The sequence below is a fragment of the Castor canadensis genome, chromosome X, assembly GCF_047511655.1.
Source record: "Castor canadensis chromosome X, mCasCan1.hap1v2, whole genome shotgun sequence".
In the NCBI taxonomy this organism is placed as follows: domain Eukaryota; kingdom Metazoa; phylum Chordata; class Mammalia; order Rodentia; family Castoridae; genus Castor; species Castor canadensis.
In genome coordinates this window covers 36,791,792-36,801,050 of record NC_133405.1, presented here as the reverse complement: position 1 = coordinate 36,801,050, position 9,259 = coordinate 36,791,792, and positions in this window count along the sequence as shown.

The window sequence follows — 9,259 nt, the reverse complement described above, 5'->3', positions numbered from 1 at the left end:
CACAGTCTGTGGTATTTTGTTATGTCAGCCTTAGCAAATTAATACAAGTGATAAGTGGATGTAAAAAAAAAACACTATAAATACACATTTTAAAACATAGTTTACAACAACATTGTGGAACCTTGAAAATATTTTGCTAAGTGAAGAAGCCAACCACAGAAGACTATGCATATGATTCTATTTATATGAAATGCCCTAACTGGAAAAACTTATAGAGACAGAAAGATATTAGTTATTTCATAGGCCTAAGAATCCTGGAGGGAAATTAGGAATGCTAGAGCTTCTTTTGGGGGTATAGAACATGTCCAAAATTATTTGGAGTGATAGTTGCAGTTCTCTGTAAAGCATACTACAGAGTTGAATTGTGCACCTTTTTTTTCCTGGAGACTGAAGCTAGGACCTCCCACTAGCTAAGAAAACCCTCTTCCCCTTTATCCATGCCTACAGCTTTTTTCATTTTTGAGATAGTCTCCCTAACTTTGTGCAGGCTGGCCTCAAACTCGCAATCTTCCTGTCCCTACCTCCCAAGTAGCTGGGATTCCAGGTGTACACCACCTAGAGAATTATACACTTTAAATGAGTGAATTGAGCTGGATGTGGTGGTATGTCCTTGTAATCCCAGCACTGGGGAGGCTGAGGCAGGAGAATCAAGAGTTAAGTTCAGCCTGGGTTATGTAGAGAGACAATCTCAAAAAACAAAACAAACAAAAAATGAATGGGTAAATTGCATATTTTGTGAGCTATATCTGAATAAAGCTGTTTTTAAAACTTAGCTTCTGGAAATAAAGAAGAAAAACAAAATTCAAAATAGGAAGTAACCACAGACAGATGAAAGCAAGAGAATTATTGTATAACAATTTGCTCAACACTATACAAATACATTAGAAAAACTGAACGAAATGGGCTAGTTCCCTGGATATTTGAATCACCAAAACAAACTTAAAGAGACTGAAAATAAAAACACTTATATAAATGATATTCAAAAATATTAGAGTACTCTTCCAAAATGCAAACCCAGAAGTTTCAAATACATTTTCCCAAATATTCAAGTACTGAATAACTCCAGTGTTACTTCAACTGTCCCATCGCACAGAAAAAAAGTCCAAATTATCCTGTCAGATTTCAAAGAAATTCATAGTTCAATCTCACTTTTTTTTTACTATTTTATTATTCATATGTGCATACAAGGTTTGGGTCATTTCTCCCCCCTGCCCCCACTCCCTCCCTTACCACCCACTCTGCCCCCTCCCTCTCCCCCCCACCTCCTGAATACCCAGCAGAAACTATTTTGCCCTTATCTCTAATTTTGTTGAAGAGAGAGTATAAGCAATAATAGGAAGGAACAAGGGTTTTTGCTGGTTGAGATAAGGATAGCTATACAGGGAGTTGACTCACATTAATTTCCTGTGCACGTGTGTTACCTTCCGGGTTAATTCTTTTCGATCTAACCTTTTCTCTAGTTCCTGGTCCCCTTCTCCTATTGGCCTCAGTTGCTTTTAAGGTATCTGCTTTAGTTTCTCTGTGTTAAGGGCAACACATGCTAGCGAATTTTTTAGGTGTCTTACCTATCCTCACCCCTCCCTTGTGTGCTCTTGCTTTTATCATGTGCTCAAAGTCCAATCCCCTTGTTGTGTTTGCCCTTGATCTAATGTCCACATATGAGGGAGAACATACGATTTTTGGTCTCTTGGGCCAGGCTAAACTCACTCAGAATGATGTTCTCCAATTCCATCCATTTGCCAGCAAATGATAACATTTCGTTCTTCTTCATGGCTGCATAAAATTCCATTGTGTATAAATACCACATTTTCTTAATCCATTTGTCAGTGGTGGGGCATCTTGGCTGTTTCCATAACTTGGCTATTGTGAATAGTGCTGCAATAAACATGGGTGTGCAGGTGCCTCTGGAGTAACCTGTGTCACAGTCTTTTGGGTATATCCCCAAGAGTGGTATTGCTGGATCAAATGGTAGATCAATGTTTAGCTTTTTAAGTAGCCTCCAAATTTTTTTCCAGAGTGGTTGTACTAGTTTACATTCCCACCAACAGTGTAAGAGGGTTCCTTTTTCTCTGCATCCTCACCAACACCTGTTGTTGGTGGTGTTGCTAATGATGGCTATTCTAACAGGGGTGAGGTGGAATCTTAGTGTGGTTTTAATTTGCATTTCCTTTATTGCTAGAGATGGTGAGCATTTTTTCATGTGTTTTCTGGCCATTTGAATTTGTTCTTTTGAGAAAGTTCTGTTTAGTTCACTTGCCCATTTCTTTATTGGTTCATTAGTTTTGGGAGAATTTAGTTTTTTAAGTTCCCTATATATTCTGGTTATCAGTCCTTTGTCTGATGTGTAGCTGGCAAATATTTTCTCCCACTCTGTGGGTGTTCTCTTCAGTTTAGAGACCATTTCTTTGAACAGAAGCTTTTTAGTTTTATGAGGTCCCATTTATCTATGCTATCTCTTAGTTGCTGTGCTACTGAGGTTTTGTTGAGGAAGTTCTTACCTATACCTACTAACTCCAGAGTATTTCCTACTCTTTCCTTTATCAACTTTAGAGTTTGTGGTCTGATATTAAGATCCTTGATCCATTTTGAGTTAATATTGGTATAGGGTGATATACATGGGTTCAATCTCACTTATGTGTATCAATACAAAATACTATGCAAAATAACAAATAGAATTAGAAACCTCATGTAAACAACACATCATTGGGGGCCAGGTTCAAGTGGTAGAGAGGCCCTCAGTTAGGGCCCCATACTGCAAAGGAACACACCACTGGCCAACTAGGCTTATTTATGAGAGGCAAATTTATGTTAATGTTAGGAAAATCAGTAATATAATTAACTATGTTAATAGAGCCAGGGAGAAAAACAATATGATCATTTTCATAGATGCTAAGAAGGTTGACAAAATTCAACACCCATTTCTGATTTAAAACACTCTTAATAAGTTAAGGGTAGATATGTACTTGGTTACCAATGTGCCATTAAAAACAGTTTGATATTAGTGCCTAAACAGACAGACATAGCACCAGAAGAGAATACAGTTCAGAAATAGAGATAAATATATATAGGACTTTAGTATTAGAATAAAAAATGCATTTGAAGGGAGAAAGTTTGTATTTCAGCAAATGATGTGCAACAACTGGCTAGATTTAGGCTGGATACCAACTACATTCCTTACATCAAAATAAATTTCATATGGGATTAAAACTTCCTAAGAAACTAAAATGTATTAGAAAAACATTAGATGGATGTTTATGGCCTTGGAATAAGGAAAGTTTATTTAAGCAAAAAAAAAAATAAGAAAAGTTTAAACATATTTCACTACATTAAAAATGAAAATTCTCTGCAGGCAAAAATCTCTTTATCTCACAATAGTTATAGATATTTCAAATATTTAAATATTTTTAAACCATAAAAAATAATGTGGGAGCTTTTTGGTAAGCCCAAAGTGTGAAAGGTCTTTCCAAAAAGAACATAAAATATAGGACACATAAAGAAAATACTGACACATACGACTTCACAAACTTAAAAGATCTGAACAAAAAAAAAATACAGTAATCAAAGTTAAAAGACAAACTGAAACTGGAACAATATTGGTAATTCTTATCACAGATACAGCACTTCCTTAATGTATAAAGAATTCTAAAAATCCAATAAAATACTAATAAAAATTAGGAAACAAAAAGAGGAAAAAAATAGGGGCTGGACCAAGATGGCAGATAGCTGATAGACCCCAGAACACTGAGCTCCCATGAATCTGAAAGACAATCTTAGGTTCTTGGCAGCAAGGGTAGGTGGTCTGACTAGTTTTCTAAATAAGAGCTCATCAATATATAGGCAGACCATATCTACAAAGTCCAACCTCTAAATAAGCCTTTTAAAGTGCAAACCCACCCCAGGCATGCAGGCAGCACCAGTAACATGTTGCACCGTGCTGCAGCAGGGTATAATTTGTTTTTATTTTTTTCCCTTGGGTCAGAGTAGCCTCCAGTACACAAAAGACCATCCAAAGTGCTAAATATTGACACACAGAACTACAAACCCTGCAAAAACTAGGGAGCCCAACACAATGAAGAAAACGAAATTGTCGCCTACTGCCTGCAGCCTGTGGCCCTCCTGCCCACTGACCTGAGTTCTTTCAATACCAGACAAAGGTGCCTACAAACCATTCAGGTGAGCTTGCTTCTTTTAGTCCTGGGAGATACCACATAGTCCAGGTTAGCATGGGGACATCTGGCTGCACCCCTCCAGGAGAAAGATTTTTGGTCTAATAAACTGAGTGAAATCTCCTACTCTGCCTAATGGGGGAGGGGTGGAGTGGCTCAGCACTTGCCCTTTTTCTATACAAAGAAAGACTGATTGCTGGCTAGACAACCTATGGGAAATAATACCTCATTCAACCATCTCCAAGAAACCTAGTAGTGAGGATAAACTTATTGCCCTCCCAAAGAAGAGCTTTTGGCCAAATAGCCTGAGCTAAAGCAACAAGATTTGCCATGCATGAGAGGCTGGCCACTTCTCTCTGCTCAGCCCCATGAGAAGCCTTCTAGCCAAGTATGAGTGTCCCTCCTAAGAGGAGCCTCTAGCTAAACAGCCTGAGTAGAGCCCTAGCCCTCCAAACCTGCCAAATGGGAAGGGGAACCACCAATTGCCATTCAGCAAAGCATATCTATTTCAAGGAGGGAAAGCTCCTGTCTAAAGAGACATAGTCTTGAACAGTGGGGGAGGGATAGCATCCTGAAGGGACACATGAGAACTGCAGACTAAAACCTGAAGACCAGAAATTGGAGGGGAGCATCCAGTGTACTTATTGAACATAGAAGAAACCCATTCCTCCCCACAACAAAGAAGAAACTTATACTTTTTTAAAAAATATTTTGTTAAAGTTTTAATTTGCCTTCCCTTGTTTTATTCCAAAGTTTTCTTTCTTTTTTCTTCCTTCCTTTTCCTTATCTTCTTTTCCTTCTCCTCCTACCTTTTCTCCCACTTTCCCTATCTCTTCCTTACAAATCACTCAATGAGTGGTTTATTCTACCATCTACTTATATTGCTCCCAATCTTTCTATCTTTCTACCATCCCTGACAATAGCACTCTCCTCCATAATGACTGAACTATACCTCTATACACATTAAGGCCTTATTACCCCGTGGCCCCACACCTCATACCTCTCCTTCCCATCTCCCCATTCTCCTTCTTATCTCATTTTCTGCTCTGATTGTTTTTATACCTAAATCTTAATCTCTATGCAAACAACTTTTATTTCTCCAACACCCCTCTGTTTACAGATAATACTGCCAACTGGTTTGGCATTGAGTTTGTGAATTTGTTATTGCTACATTATACCCTTGGGTCAGTGAACAGAAACAATATAACAACTTAGCCAACAATCAGTCCTGCCAGAACATAGAAGTTGAGTCAAGGAAAAGATTTCAAGTGACTAAAACTTCCAATCAACTAATCAACAATGCATAAGCAAAGCTCAAAATAGAAACAAGGGAAATAGAAGAATTCAGGGGAATGTGATTCCTCAAATGGTCAACAATCACACAATAGGGGATATGATGGATAATGAAGGGGATAAAACCTGAGTTTCTAAGTTCAAAAGAATGATGACAAGGATGTTTAAGGAGTTAAAGAGGACATACAAAAACAAGTTAAAGAATTCCAATAGAATATGTATTAAAAAAAAAACTCGAGAAGGCACAGAAACAACTAAAAGATCTCAAAGAGGATATAAACATCTAAATGACCTCAAGGACGATACAAAAAAAACAGATAAATGAAATAAAGAAGACAATACAAGGTGGGAATGATGAGCTTAACAAACATACAGAAGGTGTCAAAAAAAACCCAAACAAACAAATGGAAACCCTGGAAATAAAAGATCCTTGAAAGTCAAATAAAAAATACAGTTAAAAGCCACTCAAACAGAATTTCAAGACTTGAAGACAAAATAGATATAATAGGAAAAACAAGTGAATACATAGAGAAAAGAATGAAGAAATATGAAAGGAATATGCAAAAAGTCTGAGACTCCATTAGAAGACCAAAACTCCAAACTGTGGGCATTGAAGGAGAAGAGGTGCAAGCCAAAGGCATAGGAAACATATTCAGTAAAATAATAAAATGAAACTTCCCAAATCTTGAGAAAGAGATGCCCATTCTGGTATAGGAAGCTTCTAGGACACCAAACAGACATGACCAAAATAGAATCTCACCACAGTATATTATTGTTAAAACAGATCAAGGATAGAATATTGAAGGCTGTAAGGGAGAAACATCAAATCACCTAAAGGCAAACTCATCAGAATAGAAGCAAATTTTTCAATAAAAGCAAGAAAATCATGGAATAAAGTATTACAAGCATTGAAAAAATAATTTCTAACCTATATTGCTCTATTCAGCAAAGCTATCATTCATAATTGAAGGAGAAATAAAAAAAACCTTCAATGATAAACAGAAACTAAAACAACATGTGACCAGCAAACCAGGACTTCAGAAGATACCTAAAGGAATCTTACACAAAGAGGATGAAAGTAAACATGTCCACAAAAGGATGGAAATAATTAAATCTCAGGAGATGAGCAGGAAAGCAATTATAGAGTAGCAAAGAATCAATTGCACAGACACACACACATACACACCCCTGTACACCAAAAACAACAAAATGACAGGAATTACCACATACACCTCAATATTAGTGCTACATGTTAATGGTATCAACTCCTTCACCAAAAGACATAGATTTAAGAGCTGATTAAAAAGGAAGACCTGACAATTTGTTGTTTACAAAAAACACATCTCACTGACAGAAACAAGTATTGGCTTAGGGTAAAAAGGTGGAAAAAGGTTTTCTAAGTGGATGGCCCCAGAAAACAGGCAGGAGTAGCTATACTTACACCTGATAAAGTAGACTTCAAACCTAAATTAATCAGAAGAGACATAGAGAGGAGATTCCAAGATGGTGGCTAGAGGGAGGAAGCACAAAGTGAGCCTCCTATAGTGAAATCTTGGAGAGACGCTGGAGACACAGTTTGCAGGCATAATCAATGAGAAGAGGCATAACTTTGACCCCTTCACACCTCCAGCCAGCGCAGAGAATCTCCACTTCACGTTAAACAGAGAAACCAGGAGGGCCCCCGGGCCGCCAGTCACCCGTGCCCAGACGGCTTGGGAAGACGCGGACAAGGTGAGCTTCATGGTACCGCGGTACTCTCACAGACAAGCCTGGGCCAGAGCAGCATAGCCCCCTGGACAGACTGACCTCCACCCGGGTAAAAAAGAGAAACTGAGTAATAAGCAATAAGAACAATAAAGACATGCGGGAAAGAGGGTGGGGCTCCCTGAGCACTGAAGATTGGGGGAAGAGAATCCTTCCCAGGACTGTAAATAAACAAGCCGGGCGGGCCGGAGAGGCTCTGGTGGGAGTGGGGGTGGGGCACCCAGCAACCAGGAGCAGGGAAGCTTTTGAGAGTGTTGGAGGGAGGAAAACTCCACAGGAGAGGAGGGAAGACCCACTTCCCACGTGAACTGTAAACAAACATGACGGCTGGCAGGAGCAGCAGCACCACCCAGTAATCAGGAGTAGGAAAGCTTGTGAAAGTGGTGGTGGGAGGAAAACTCCACAGGAGAGGAGGGAATACCCACCTCCCACATGAACTGTAAATAAACATGCAGGCCTGACAACGTGGGTGCAGTGTCACCTTTCCCAGTGTGTTTGGAAAGGGGAAAGCTTGTAGCAGAGGCTCCCACACAGAAAAACTCTGAGCAAACAAAGCCTGCACGGCCAGGTGAGTGCTAGCTCACCCCAGAGATCTGCATAAATAATGCCGCCAACAGCAGCAGGCTGACAGCAGCAGGCAGGCAAGCCACAGCTGCAGATACCATTCTCAGAACTGTCTCCAAACTCTTTTTTTTTTCTCCCTACCCTTGATGAGAGAACAACCGAATTACACCTACATGCTGAAAAACTTACTGAAACTGTATTGCATTTGAACTTGGGACACTCCAAGGAAGTTCCATACTAATAAAAGGGGAAATAGAACAAAAGGAAATAATAATTATCAACCTGTATGCACCCAATGTCAACGAACCCAATTTCATCAAACATACCCTGAAAGACCTAAAAGCATCTATTAACGCCAACACAGTGGTTGTGGGAGACTTTAACATCCCATTATCATCAATAGATAGGTCATCCAAACAAAAAATCAATAAAGAAATCCAAGATCTAAAATATGCAATAGATCAAATGTACCAAGTTGATGTCTACAGAACATTTCATCCAACTTCTACACAATACACATTCTTCTCAGCAGCCCATGGAACCTTCTCCAAAATAGATCATATCCTAGGGCACAAAGCAAGTCTCAGCAAATATAAGAAAATAGAAATTATACCATGCATACTATCTGATCACAATGCAGTAAAAGTAGAACTCAACAACAAAAGTAAAGACAAAAAACATGCAAACAGCTGGAAACTAAATAACTCATTACTTAATGAAGAGTGGATCATCAATGAAATAAAAGAGGAAATTAAAAAGTTCCTGGAAGTCAATGAAAATGAAAACACAATCTACCGGAACCTATGGGACACAGCTAAGGCAGTCCTGAGAGGAAAGTTTATAGCCATGAGTGCATATATTAAAAGGACTGAAAGATCCCAAATCAATGACCTAATGATACATCTCAAACCTTAGAAAAACAAGAACAAGCAAATCCCAAAACAAATAGAAGGAGAGAAATAATAAAAATAAGAGCTGAAATCAACAAAATAGAAACCAAAACAACCATACAAAGAATTAATGAAACAAAAAGTTGGTTCTTTGAAAAAATAAACAAGATCGACAGACCCCTGGCAAACCTGACTAAAATTCGGAGAGAAAAAAACCCAAATTAGTAGAATCAGGAATGCAAAAGGGGAGATAACAACAAACACCATGGAAGTCCAGGAAATCATCAGAGACTACTTTGAGAACCTATATTCAAATAAATTTGAAAATCTTAAAGAAATGGACAGATTTCTAGATACATATGATCATCCAAAACTGAACCAAGAGGAAATTAATCATCTGAATAGACTTAAACACAAAATGAAATTGAGGCAACAATCAAGAGTCTCCCCAAAAAGAAAAGTCCAGCACCTGATGGATTCTCTGCTGAATTCTATCAGACCCTTAAAGAAGAACTGATACCAACCCTCCTCAAACTGTTCCACGAAATAGAAAGGGAAGGAAAACTGCCAAACACATTTTAT